General features: G+C 46.2%; 2 non-coding genes across 2 annotated transcripts; both read left to right on the top strand.

Annotated features, from left to right (window-relative positions):
• Positions 1-461: 461 nt before the first annotated feature.
• TRNAI-AAU (transfer RNA isoleucine (anticodon AAU)) lies at positions 462-535 on the top strand. The gene has a single exon. It is a non-coding gene; the product is annotated as a tRNA-Ile (tRNA).
• Positions 536-2,395: 1,860 nt separating this feature from the next.
• TRNAI-AAU (transfer RNA isoleucine (anticodon AAU)) lies at positions 2,396-2,469 on the top strand. The gene has a single exon. It is a non-coding gene; the product is annotated as a tRNA-Ile (tRNA).
• Positions 2,470-14,820: the final 12,351 nt, after the last annotated feature.

The following is a 14,820-nucleotide window of genomic DNA, read 5'->3' as shown; positions in this document are numbered from 1 at the left end:
AGAGAGTGGCCATGTTACATCCTCGTTAACCATAAAGTATGACAGAGTAACGAATTGAAGCAAAATAGAAATATAATCTATTGTATGGCCATAGATTTCAGTTTCTAAACGTTTTTTAAGAAGTTTTGGGCAACTGGAATTCGATATAACTGTAAATATTGACAGCTTATTCTATCACTAATTGTAATGCAGGCAAAAACTAATACAAGCAATGGCGTAATTTACTGGCTCATCACGTGACAAGTTAGAGTGGTTGGTGGCAACATATTGCTCATCATATAAAAAAAGCTTGTCAATTCTCATTTAAGATTGGTTCCTATGCTTTTGATGGGCTCTCTAAGAATTAGTCAACTTTCAACGTATTTTACCTTTCACTGTGGACAGATCAACCTTTGAAAGGTCAGTAGCTGGCTCAAAATTAGAGCAAGTTCATTAAAAGAGAGTAGATATAGGGTAAAAGTGGCCGGTTAGCTCAATCGGTTAGAGCGTGGTGCTAATAACGCCAAGGTTGCGGGTTCGATTCCCGTGCTGGCCATTTCTTTGGCTTTCTGTTCACATCCAGTGACTTTTGGAAAAAGATCCGTAGGTTTTCTCCATCCAATGTGTAAAATTAATCTAGAAACTTGAAATAACTTGGTTAGAGTAAGAGAGTGGCCATGTTACATCGTCGTTAACGTTAAAGTATGACAGAGTAACGAATTGAGGCAAAATAGAAATATAATCTATTGTAAGGCCATAGATTTCAGTTTCTAAGCGTTTTTTAAGAAGTTTTGTGCAACTGGAATTCGATATAACTGTAAATATTGACAGCTAAGTCTATCACTAATTGTAATGCAGGCAAAAACTAATCCAAGCAATGGCGTAATTTACTGGCTCATCACGTGACAAGTCAGAGTGGTTGGTGGCAACATATTGCTCATAATATAAAAAAAGCTTGTCAATTCTCATTTAAGATTGGTTCCTATGCTTTTGATGGGCTCTCTAAGAATTAGTCAACTTTCAACGTATTTTACCTTTCACTGTGGACAGATCAAGCTTTGAGAGGTCAGTAGCTGGCTCAAAATTAGAGCAAGTTCATTAAAAGAGAGTAGATATGGGGCAAAAGTGGCCGGTTAGCTCAATCGGTTAGAGCGTGTTGCTAATAACGCCAAGGTTGCGGGTTCGACCCCCATGCTGGCCATTCCTTTGGCTTTCTGTTCACATCCAGTGACTTTTGGAAAAAGATCCGTAGATTTTATCCATCCAATGTGTAAAATTAATTTACAAACTTGAATTAACTTGGTTAGAGTAAGAGAGTGGCTATGTTACATCGTCGTTAACCTTAAAGTATGACAGAGTAACGAATTGAAGCAAAATAGAAATATAATCTATTTTATGGCCAGAGATTTCAGTTTTAAGTGTTTTTTAAGAAGTTTTGTGCAACTGGAATTCGATATAACTGTAAATATTGACAGCTAAGTCTATCACTAATTGTAATGCAGGCAAAAACTAATCCAAGCAATGGCGTAATTTACTGGCTCATCACGTGACAAGTCAGAGTGGTTGGTGGCAACATATTGCTCATAATATAAAAAAAGCTTGTCAATTCTCATTTAAGATTGGTTCCTATGCTTTTGATGGGCTCTCTAAGAATTAGTCAACTTTCAACGTATTTTACCTTTCACTGTGGACAGATCAAGCTTTGAGAGGTCAGTAGCTGGCTCAAAATTAGAGCAAGTTCATTAAAAGAGAGTAGATATGGGGCAAAAGTGGCCGGTTAGCTCAATCGGTTAGAGCGTGTTGCTAATAACGCCAAGGTTGCGGGTTCGACCCCCATGCTGGCCATTCCTTTGGCTTTCTGTTCACATCCAGTGACTTTTGGAAAAAGATCCGTAGATTTTATCCATCCAATGTGTAAAATTAATTTACAAACTTGAATTAACTTGGTTAGAGTAAGAGAGTGGCTATGTTACATCGTCGTTAACCTTAAAGTATGACAGAGTAACGAATTGAAGCAAAATAGAAATATAATCTATTTTATGGCCAGAGATTTCAGTTTTAAGTGTTTTTTAAGAAGTTTTGGGCAACTGGATTTCGATATAACTGTAAATATTGACAGCTAAGTCTATCACTAATTGTAATGCAGGCAAAAACTAATCCAAGCAATGGCGTAATTTACTGGCTCATCACGTGACAAGTCAGAGTGGTTGGTGGCAACATATTGCTCATAATATAAAAAAAAGCTTGTCAATTCTCATTTAAGATTGGTTCCTATGCTTTTGATGGGCTCTCTAAGAATTAGTCAACTTTCAACGTATTTTACCTTTCACTGTGGACAGATCAAGCTTTAAGAGGTCAGTAGCTGGCTCAAAATTAGAGCAAGTTCATTAAAAGAGAGTAGATATGGGGCAAAAGTGGCCGGTTAGCTCAATCGGTTAGAGCGTGGTGCTAATAACGCCAAGGTTGCGGGTTCGACCCCCGTGCTGGCCATTTCTTTGGCTTTCTGTTCACATCCAGTGACTTTTGGAAAAAGATCCGTAGGTTTTATCCATCCAATGTGTAAAATTAATTTACAAACTTGAAATAACTTGGTTAGAGTAAGAGAGTGGCCATGTTACATCGTCGTTAACGTTAAAGTATGACAGAGTAACGAATTGAGGCAAAATAGAAATATAATCTATTGTATGGCCAGAGATTTCAGTTTCTAAGCGTTTTTTAAGAAATTTTGGGCAACTGGAATTCGATATAACTGTAAATATTGACAGCTAAGTCTATCACTAATTGTAATGCAGGCAAAAACTAATCCAAGCAATGGCGTAATTTACTGGCTCATCACGTGACAAGTTAGAGTGGTTGGTGGCAACTAGAGATGAGCGAACCGGTCCCGGTTCGGCTCGAGGCGGTTCGCCAAACGGGGGGTCTGGCTCGAGTTCGGCTCGTCGAACGTTCGACGAACCGAACTCGAGCCCATAGGAAACAATGGCAGGCAATCACAAACACAGTAAAACACCTAGAAAACACCCTGAAAGGTGTCCAAAAGGTGACAAACAACTCACAACATAACACAAACACATGGGAAAGTGACAAGGACATATACTCATGTGAAAACAAAACAGCTGGACAAGGAAAAAGAGGGAGACACACAGATATATGAGTATATGCAAAGAAACATCGATTCCATTATTGTGCAACTTGAGCCCTGCTCATTTTAGGCTTCCAATCTGGATAAATTGCCTGAGCTCGCCACGTACGCCTTGAGGATCTTGTCGTGTCCTGCAGCCAGCGTTCTCTCGGAACCTGTCTTCAGTGCTGCTGGGGGTCTGCTGGCAGATAAGCACACGTGTCTGTCCACTGACAATGTGGACCTGGCTCTCAGAGGACTTTTCTTCCCCTGGGTCAGCCAGGGGAGGCGAAAGGCACGCGTATTTTTGAGAGTGCTTCATGCAAAGCATCTTTTTCTTTGTCAAAAGGGGGGCTCAACCGATGCCAGTCAAGTGGGGTGTGTGTGGCCCAGTTAGTGGCAACGAGGGAGACTGTGGTTGGAGTCCCCTCGCTGTGTCTCTAAAAGAACCAAGATGAACAAGTCATGGCTCTCAGAGGACTTTTCTTCCCCTGGGTCAGCCAGGGGACGGGAAAGGCACGCGTATTTTTGAGAGTGCTTCATGCAAAGCATCTTTTTCTTTTTCAAAAGGGGGCTCAACCGATGCCAGTCAAGTGGGGTGTGTGTGGCCCAGTTAGTGGCAACGAGGGAGACTGTGGTTGGAGTCCCCTCGCTGTGTCTCTAAAAGAACCAAGATGAACAAGTCATGGCTCTCAGAGGACTTTTCTTCCCCTGGGTCAGCCAGGGGACGGGAAAGGCACGCGTATTTTTGAGAGTGCTTCATGCAAAGCATCTTTTTCTTTGTCAAAAGGGGGGGTCAACCGATGCCAGTCAAGTGGGGTGTGTGTGGCCCAGTTAGTGGCAACGAGGGAGACTGTGGTTGGAGTCCCCTCGCTGTGTCTCTAAAAGAACCAAGATGAACAAGTCATGGCTCTCAGAGGACTTTTCTTCCCCTGGGTCAGCCAGGGGACGGGAAAGGCACGCGTATTTTTGAGAGTGCTTCATGCAAAGCATCTTTTTCTTTTTCAAAAGGGTGCTCAACCGATGCCAGTCAAGTGGGGTGTGTGTGGCCCAGTTAGTGGCAACGAGGGAGACTGTGGTTGGAGTCCCCTCGCTGTGTCTCTAAAAGAACCAAGATGAACAAGTCATGGCTCTCAGAGGACTTTTCTTCCCCTGGGTCAGCCAGGGGACGGGAAAGGCACGCGTATTTTTGAGAGTGCTTCATGCAAAGCATCTTTTTCTTTTTCAAAAGGGGGCTCAACCGTTGGCAGTCAAGTGGGGTGTGTGTGGCCCAGTTAGTGGCAACGAGGGAGACTGTGGTTGGAGTCCCCTCGCTGTGTCTCTAAAAGAACCAAGATGAACAAGTCATGGCTCTCAGAGGACTTTTCTTCCCCTGGGTCAGCCAGGGGACAGGAAAGGCACGCGTATTTTTGAGAGTGCTTCATGCAAAGCATCTTTTTCTTTGTCAAAAGGGGGGGTCAACCGATGCCAGTCAAGTGGGTTGTGTGTGGCCCAGTTAGTGGCAACGAGGGAGACTGTGGTTGGAGTCCCCTCGCTGTGTCTCTAAAAGAACCAAGATGAACAAGTCATGGCTCTCAGAGGACTTTTCTTCCCCTGGGTCAGCCAGGGGACGGGAAAGGCACGCGTATTTTTGAGAGTGCTTCATGCAAAGCATCTTTTTCTTTTTCAAAAGGGTGCTCAACCGATGCCAGTCAAGTGGGGTGTGTGTGGCCCAGTTAGTGGCAACGAGGGAGACTGTGGTTGGAGTCCCCTCGCTGTGTCTCTAAAAGAACCAAGATGAACAAGTCATGGCTCTCAGAGGACTTTTCTTCCCCTGGGTCAGCCAGGGGACGGGAAAGGCACGCGTATTTTTGAGAGTGCTTCATGCAAAGCATCTTTTTCTTTTTCAAAAGGGGGCTCAACCGATGCCAGTCAAGTGGGGTGTGTGTGGCCCAGTTAGTGGCAACGAGGGAGACTGTGGTTGGAGTCCCCTCGCTGTGTCTCTAAAAGAACCAAGATGAACAAGTCATGGCTCTCAGAGGACTTTTCTTCCCCTGGGTCAGCCAGGGGACGGGAAAGGCACGCGTATTTTTGAGAGTGCTTCATGCAAAGCATCTTTTTCTTTTTCAAAAGGGGGCTCAACCGATGCCAGTCAAGTGGGGTGTGTGTGGCCCAGTTAGTGGCAACGAGGGAGACTGTGGTTGGAGTCCCCTCGCTGTGTTTTACATGCTTTTAGAAGGGCATGAAATGGCTTGGAGGTTGACTTTCATCATATGCAAACTGTTGGCTACCAAAATGCTGCCTTTCCAACAACTGTGGTTATAGGCAATGAGGAACATACTGATGAAGATGAGACGCAGATACCCGATTGGGATGACAACTTAAATATTCGGTCAGGGCAAGAAGAAACTCGGTCTGAGGGGTAGGGGAGTGCAAACACAACAATTGATGATTAAGTTCTAGATCACACCTACTGTCAACCCACAGTCAGACACTCGAGGAGGTCAACAGAGGCGGTGGAGGAGGATGCAACCGACGTCGAAGTAACCTGGCGCCTTCCTGGACACAGTCGGAGCACTGGTAGCACGTCTACAACTGCATCCTCAGCCACCACTCTGCCTCTGAGCATTATTCGGGGTGGATCAACAGGTCGCATGGCCTCTAAGCCTTGCCTAGCCAGGTCCTTTTTTGACATAGAAAAAGATCGCCCAAATTATGTGATCTGTAAAATTTGTCATGGTTCTCTTAGTAGAGGTCAAAACCTCAGCAGTTTGACAACTTCTTCCATGAATCGTCACATGAATAAATATCATATGGCCCGATGGGAAGCTCACCGTGCTGCAATGCGGCCTAGCGGAGCGAACCATCCACCGCCTGCCCCTTCCAGTGCATCCGCGCGCTCGTCATCTTCTAGGACTGTGGGGACAGCTGTCACACCTGTTTTTCCACCCACAACTTCCACCACTGTAACCGCAACAGGCAGTTTGCTTGGTAGGTCGTCAGTTGGTTTGGAAGGGGAAACAAGTGAGTGTGTACAGCTCTCTCAGACATCGATAGCACCAACTTTGGATGAAGGCAACATCATGTCTCCGCCTGCACTTTCCTCACAAAGCTTCATTTTTCCAGGGACACCCGACTCAACACCGTCTACACACAGCAGCCAGATCTCTGTCCCTCAGATGTGGTCAAATAAAAGGCCACTTCCTGCGACCCATGACAAAGCGAAGAGGTTGACTCTATCCCTCTGTAAGCTGTTGACTACAGAAATGCTGCCTTTCCGCCTAGTGGACACACAGGATTTTAGAGACCTTATGTCTGTCGCTGTGCCCCAGTACCAGATGCCTAGTCGCCACTACTTCTCTAAGAAAGGTGTGCCCGCGCTACACCAGCATGTCGCACACAACATCACCGCTTCCTTGAGAAACTCTGTGTGTGAACGGGTGCATTTCACCACCGATACTTGGACCAGTAAGCATGGACAGGGACGTTACATGTCGCTGACTGGCCACTGGGTAACTATGGTGATAGATGGTGAAGGGTCTGCTGCACAAGTCTTGCCGTCCCCACGACTTGTGTGTCAATCCTCTGTCTGTCCAAGTTCCGCCACTGCTTCTGCATCCTCCACCTCATCTGGGTCCTCCACCTCCGCCCCAAGCCTGCCTGGTCAGGCCACCAGCGTTCTCACTGCGCAGAAGGAATCACGCACCCCTCATTACTATGCTGGTAGCAGAGCGCAACGGCATCAGGCGGTCTTTAGCTTGACATGTCTTTGAAATAGGAGTCACACAGCGACTGAGTTGTGGGCAGCTCTGGAGACTGATTTTGATAAATGGTTGTCTCCACTCAACCTGCAGCCTGGTAAGGCCGTGTGCGACAATGCTGCAAACCTGGGTGCGGCCCTTCGCCTGGGCAAGGTGACACACGTGCCTTGTATGGCTCACGTGTTTAACCTTGTTGTCCAGCAATTTTTAACACACTATCCCGGCCTAGATGGCCTTCTGACCAGGGCACGGAAACTGTCTGCAGTGCTCACTTCCGCCGTTCAACCGCCGCACCTGAGCGACTTGCATCGCTCCAGAAGTCTTTCGGCCTGCCGGTTCATCGCCTGAAATGCGATGTGGCGACACGCTGGAATTCAACTCTCCACATGTTACAGCGACTGTGGCAGCACCGGCGAGCCCTGGTGCAATACGTCATGATGTATAGCCTGGGCCAACGAGATGCAGAAGTGGGGCAGATCACCCTGATGGAGTGATCTCAGATCAAGGACCTATGCACCCTTCTGCACAGTTTCGACATGGCGACGAATATGTTTAGCGCTGACAATGCCATTATCAGCATGACGATTACAGTCATTTACATGCTGGAGCACACGCTAAACACTATTCGTAGTCAGGGGGTGGGACAACAGGAAGGGGAGGAACTACAGGAGGATTCATATGCGCAAGACACAACAACATCACCAAGGTCCAGACGTTCATCGTCACCAACGCGGCAGGCATGGGACCATGGGGGACAGGGATCAACAAGGGCGCATGGTAGCAGGTGAGATGTTGAGGAAGGTGCAGGAGGACATGAAGATATGGAGGACGAACTGTCCATGGACATGGAAGACTCAGCAGATGAGGGGGACCTTGGTCAAATTTCAGTTGAAAGAGGTTGGGGGGAGATGACAGAGGAAGAAAGAACGGTTAGCACCTCTATGCCACAAACACAGCGTGGACTTGGTGCGCATGGCTGCGCAAGACACATGAGTGCCTTCTTGTTGCACTACCTCCAACATGACCCTCGTATTGTCAAAATTAGAAGTGATGATGACTACTGGCTTGCCACACTATTAGATCCCCGGGACAAGTCCAAATTTTGTGACATAATTCCACCCATAGAAAGGGACGCACGTATGCAGGAGTATCAGCAGAAGCTGTTACTCGATCTTAGCTCGGCTTTTCCACCAAACAACCGTGCAGGTGAAGGGAGTGATTCTCCCAGTTGTAACTTGACAAACATGGGACGGCCTCGTCATCTTCAACAGTCTACCCGTACCAGTAGGACCGTATCTGGTGCTGGTAACAGCAATTTTATGGAATCTTTTCATAATTTTTTTAGACCCTCCTTTGCAAGGCCACCAGAGACAACAAGTCTGACACATAGTCAACGGATGGAGAGGATGATACAGGAGTATCTCCAAATGAACATCGATGCAATGACTTTGCAAATGGAGCCTTGCTCCTTTTGTGCTTCAAATCTAGAAAAATGTCAAGAGCTCTCCAGTTACGCCTCGAAGATTTTGTCGTGTCCAGCTGCCAGCGTTGTCTCTGAACGTGTCTTCAGTGCTGCTGGGTGTGTGCTGACAGATAAGCGCACGCGTCTGTCCAGTGACAATGTGGACAGACTGACGTTCATCAAAATGAACAAGTCATGGATCCAGAAGGAATTTACTACCCCTGTGTCATCCTGGGGAGAGTAAATGCTTGTGGATTTGGAATGTGCTTGATGCAAATCAAAACATCCTGTTTGCAACTAGGGCACAAGTGCTGCCACTGATAAGGTGTCTGTGTGGGGCCCAATTTTTGGAAAAAAAGGGAGACTCCGCTTGGAGTAACCCTTGCTTGCTGTGTTTTTTAAAAATGATACAAGATGAACAGATCTGAAGGCAAGATGAAGCCAACATCATGTCTCCGCCTGCACTTTTCTCACAAACCTGCATTTTTCCAGGGACACCCTACTCAACACCGTCTACAGACAGCAGCCAGATCTCTGTCCCTCAGATGTGGTCAAATAAAAGGCCACTTACTGCGACCCATGACAAAGCTAAGTGGTTGACTCTATCCCTCTGTAAGCTGTTGGCTACCGAAATGCTGCCTTTACGCGTAGTGGACACACAGGATTTTACAGACCTTATGTCTGTCGCTGTGCCCCAGTACCAGATGCCCAATCACCACTGCTTCTCCAAGAAAAGCATGCCCGCGCTACACCGGCATGTCGCACACAACATCACCACTTCCTTGAGAAAATCTGTGTGCGACAGGGTGCATTTCAACACAGATACTTGGACCAGTAAGCATAGACAGGGTCATTACATGTCACTGACTGGGCACTGGCAAACTATGGTGAGAGATGGAGAAGGGTCTGCTGTACAAGTCTTGCCGTCCCCACGAGTTGTTTCAATCCTTGTTCTGTATGTAGAAGTTAATACACTGCTTCTGCCTCTTCAACCTCGTGTGGGTCCTCTACCTTTGCGCAAACCCTGTGTGGTCAGGCCACCCTTCCTTGCAACTGCGCACAAGGACTACCACACACCTCCTTACTATGCTGGCAGCAGAGCTCAATGCCATCAGGCGGTCAAAGTTTTACTTTGAAATGTATGGGAAATGTGAGTCACACCGCTATTACAGAGAATAGTAGTCAGGCAGGGTCAAAACATTAATTGAGGAACAGGAACAGAATGGGACGGCCAGGACTTAATCAGAAAACAAGCAGAGGTGAAATGCGTATCGGCCAACAAGGTACATAAACAGCAAGCAGGAAAAGTAGTCAGGTAACAAGCACACAAAATCATAAAACTGAACTGGGGGTAAAATTAACCAGAGGTTCATAGCTATGTCTGGCAGTGGTCTGCAGACAGGATGGGCATAAAAAAGGGTGTGGTGTCTTCCCATTGGTTGTAGCTGAATGATGGTATTTCATCTGTGAGATACCCACCAGCTACATTCAGCCAGAGATTCTGCATCTGTCAAGGTAATGCAGCCCAGTGGGTGAGCATAACCTGCGTCCACCTGCGCCGCTGGCATCGACTACTCTCCCATCATCAGCACTATTCATGAAAGGAACACGTTGTCACCTGGCGACCGGAGTACAAATTGACGGAGCGGACTCCGTTGGTGACTTAACAGCCGTGTGCGGCAATGATGCAAACCTGGCTGCGGGCCATCCTCAGGGCAATGTGACACACGTGCCTTTTATGGCTCACGTGTTGATCCGAATTCTCCAGCAATTTTTAAAACACCATCACGGCCTACATGGCCTTGTGCAGCGGGCACGCTCGCTATGTGCTCACTTCCATCGTGCGCACACAGCAGCTCAACAACTTTCATCACTCCGGAAGTCTTAGGGTCTGGCAGTTAAACGCCGGAAATGCGATGTTCCGACACGCAGGAATTGGAATCTGCACATGTTGCAGCGTGTGTGGCAGCACCGCAGAGCCCTGCTGAAATACGGTAAGACATATAGCCTGGGATAAGTTGATCCAGAGGTGGTGCAGATCACGCTGCTGGAGTGGTGTCAGATCAAGGACCTATGCACCCTGCTACACAGTTTTGAAATGTCGACGAAGATGTTTAGCACTGGCAATGTCATTCTCAGCGTGACAATTCTGGTCATCTACATGATGGAGCACACTGTAATTATTATTCGGAGTCAGGTGTTGGGACAAGAGGAAGGGGAGGAAGTACAGGAGGAGTCATATGCGGAAGGGATAACAAGATCTACGAGGTCCAGATGGTCAGCGGCACCTATGCGGCAGTCATGGTGAGGGAGAGGGATTAACAAGGGCGCATAGTATCAGCAAAAAGTGTTGATGAAAGTGCAGGAGCCCATGAAGAAATGGAGGACGAACTGGCGATGGGCATGGAAGACTCAGCAGATGAGTGAGAGCTTGCTCACATTTCGGTTGTGCGAGGTTGTGGGTAGAGGGCAGAGGAAGGATGCACGATTCTCACCTCTCTGCCACCAACACACCAAGGACTTGGTCCTCCTGGATGCACAAGACACATGAGCGCCTTCTTGCTGCACTACCTACATGACCCTCGGATTGTATGAATTTGAAGTAATCCTGAATACTGGGTTGCCACACTGTTAGATCCCCGGTACAAGACAAAATTTGGCGAACTAATTCCTGCCATAGAAATAGACGCACGTATACAGGAGTATCTGCAGAATGTGGTACGCAATCTTAGATCTACTTTTCCACTAAACACCAGTGCTGCACAGAGTGAATCTCAACACTTTGTCATGGATAGGAGGAAATGGTCTTTTACTTGTCCACATCGGAGGGACCGAGGGATGGCTGCTGTGCTGAGATGGCGTTGAGTACGGTGTCCCTGCACAGTTGCACTTTTGGTCATATCCCAAAATGAGTTGAAAAAGGACAGATGCTGTTGGAAAGGGGAACAGGTGTGTTGGAAAGGGGAAAAAAATTTTGGTCCGTGGATTTGGTGGTTAAACAACTGTAACATTTGCTGAAGAAACAACATCTGTTACAGTGGGACTGGCAGATTTGGATAAAGTGGTATATAATCTGTGACCGCTATATAACAAAAATTAATAAGAAAAGAAAGAGAAAGGTATATATCACCTTCAGCAGTCAGTGTCCACCGTGCTCCCAGTTGGAAAAGGAGAGGTTGGCAACTTGAAGGTTTGGTGGAGGATACAGAGCTGTGTGGCTATGAAACTAATAGTAGCCTGAACCGAGTTAGACGCCATTCGGATCTGGAGACTGTGAGCCCTGTTAGCGTCACAGGGTCCACATGCCCACCCAGCCCAGGAACTCCCTGTTAACAACACAGGGGCCATTGAGTACGCTGACCGTGTGCGTAGGGGCCACACCTGTGGACAGCAGGCGCATCAGCAGCAGCAGGCCTGTTAATGCCACTGGGCTGCACAAGCAGGACTGTTAGGACAGGAGCTGGTCTTAACCGTTCTGCGTTACCAACTGTGGTGGTGGCCTGCATCCACCACCCTATCCCTGCCTACCTCTGGCCTAAAGCCGCAATGGGTTCAACACATGGAGGTGTGCTCTTTCGGAGCATAATAGAAGACTGCGCACCTCCTTGTTGGCTCCAGCCCCTTTTATAACCTGGGTCCGCCCCAAACCAGGGTGAACCACAATGCACCTCCTGGAGACAAAAGCAGAGTGACACGTCATGAGTGGCATAACTAGCGTCCTATTTGGAAACGCAACTTCAATGATGACCTCATGGCTGCCATGACCCAAACACCTCACCAGTCATCGTCTGACCATCAATAATGCGGTGACAAGTCATAGGTGTGGGCCTCTGCAAGCCATTTGGGAGGACACCTGATGCCCTGTGGTCTATATGGGACCCCCACATCAGGGCCAGGGCCAAAGAGTTCATTACCGGACCTAGTCTCTGATGCAGGAAGTGCCTGAGCATGCTCAGTAGCATGAAATACAGTCTCTGAAAAAAGACTATCAGCTTTAGCATGGTGTCTAGGCACAAAACAGGACTTAGACCCGGCACAGAATGCAAGCACCTGTGCAAAGAGGCTTTTCACACTTAGTGTGGGAGCATGCGCTGTATCCCGAAATGAAGACTTAGCGTCAGGAATGGCACAGTCAGGCTGAGCATACTCACTAGGCGAAACACTGTAATTATGCTGCAGCTGGGGTACATCGGCACACGCATGCGCACTAGCTGCCTCTCCACACTTAGACGTGGAGGGGAAATTTGTCTTGGAGATGCTGTCTATGAACAGAAGGAAAAGCTAAAGGAAGCCTGACTTTCTATCCCTCCGAATTATGAAATGCAGCAATGAATTCCATGAGTTTGCTATAACATTAGCGTAGCTAAATGTGCATGAGGGTGTGATGTAGAGGTGCTAGAAATAGCTTGTCACCAGTGGGGCACTAATGGAATACAACAGCCAGTTCTATGATGCCACAAAATGGCAGTATTTTGTGCTATCATTATAGCTTATTAAAAACAGAGCACGAGGTTGTCATGCAGAGGTGCTGCACATAGATTTGCAGTAGTGTGAATAGACAAAAGTACAATAGCCACGTTTAGGATACAACTAGGTACACTGAGTGTTTGCTACTATAAATGGCTGAGTTTAAAAAAGTTTGAGTGTGCAATGCAGGCAGACGTGCTGCAAATAACGTTCCAATACTGTGAATTGACAAAAGTACAATAGCCACGTTTAGGATACAACTAGGTACACTGAGTGTTTGCTACTATAAATGGCTGAGTTTAAAAAAGTTTGAGTGTGCAATGCAGGCAGACGTGCTGCAAATAACGTTCCAATACTGTGAATTGACAAAAGTACAATAGCCACGTTTAGGATACAACTAGGTACAGTGAGTGTTTGCTAGTATAATGGCTGAGTTTAAAAAAGTTAGAGTGTGCAATGCAGGCAGACGTGCTGCAAATATCGTTCCAATACTGTGAATAGACAAAAGTAAAATAGCCACGTTTAGGATACAACTAGGTACACTGAGTGTTTGCTAGTATAATGGCTGAGTTTAAAAAAGTTAGAGTGTGCAATGCAGGCAGACGTGCTGCAAATAACGTTCCAATACTGTGAATAGACAAAAGTACAATAGCCACGTTTAGGATACAACTAGGTACACTGAGTGTTTGCTACTATAAATGGCTGAGTTTAAAAAAGTTTGAGTGTGCAATGCAGGCAGACGTGCTGCAAATAACGTTACAATACTGTGAATTGACAAAAGTACAATAGCCACGTTTAGGATACAACTAGGTACAGTGAGTGTTTGCTAGTATAATGGCTGAGTTTAAAAAAGTTTGAGTGTGCAATGCAGGCAGACGTGCTGCAAATAACGTTCCAATACTGTGAATTGACAAAAGTACAATAGCCACGTTTAGGATACAACTAGGTACAGTGAGTGTTTGCTAGTATAATGGCTGAGTTTAAAAAAGTTTGAGTGTGCAATGCAGGCAGACGTGCTGCAAATAACGTTCCAATACTGTGAATTGACAAAAGTACAATAGCCACGTTTAGGATACAACTAGGTACAGTGAGTGTTTGCTAGTATAATGGCTGAGTTTAAAAAAGTTAGAGTGTGCAATGCAGGCAGACGTGCTGCAAATATCGTTCCAATACTGTGAATAGACAAAAGTAAAATAGCCACGTTTAGGATACAACTAGGTACACTGAGTGTTTGCTAGTATAATGGCTGAGTTTAAAAAAGTTAGAGTGTGCAATGCAGGCAGACGTGCTGCAAATAACGTTCCAATACTGTGAATAGACAAAAGTACAATAGCCACGTTTAGGATACAACTAGGTACACTGAGTGTTTGCTACTATAAATGGCTGAGTTTAAAAAAGTTTGAGTGTGCAATGCAGGCAGACGTGCTGCAAATAACGTTCCAATACTGTGAATTGACAAAAGTACAATAGCCACGTTTAGGATACAACTAGGTACAGTGAGTGTTTGCTAGTATAATGGCTGAGTTTAAAAAAGTTTGAGTGTGCAATGCAGGCAGACGTGCTGCAAATAACGTTCCAATACTGTGAATTGACAAAAGTACAATAGCCACGTTTAGGATACAACTAGGTACACTGAGTGTTTGCTACTATAAATGGCTGAGTTTAAAAAAGTTAGAGTGTGCAATGCAGGCAGACGTGCTGCAAATATCGTTCCAATACTGTGAATAGACAAAAGTACAATAGCCACGTTTAGGATACAACTAGGTACACTGAGTGTTTGCTAGTATAATGGCTTAGTAACAATGAGTTGTAGTGTGCAATGCAGGCAGACGTGCTCTGCAAATGTCTTTGCACTAGTGGGACTATAGCAAAGTCCAATAGCCACGTTTAGGATGCCACTAGGTACACTGAGTGTTTGCTAGTAAAATTGCTTAGTTTAAAAAAGTTGGAGTGTGCAATGCAGGCAGATGTGCTCTGCTAATATCTTTGCACTAGTGGGACTATAGCAAAGTCCAATAGCCACGTATAGGATGCCACTAGGTACACTGAGT

The sequence above is a fragment of the Anomaloglossus baeobatrachus genome, chromosome 4 (genome assembly GCF_048569485.1).
Source record: "Anomaloglossus baeobatrachus isolate aAnoBae1 chromosome 4, aAnoBae1.hap1, whole genome shotgun sequence".
NCBI classification, from domain to species: Eukaryota; Metazoa; Chordata; class Amphibia; order Anura; family Aromobatidae; genus Anomaloglossus; species Anomaloglossus baeobatrachus.
This window is presented reverse-complemented; position numbering and strand designations above follow the sequence as displayed.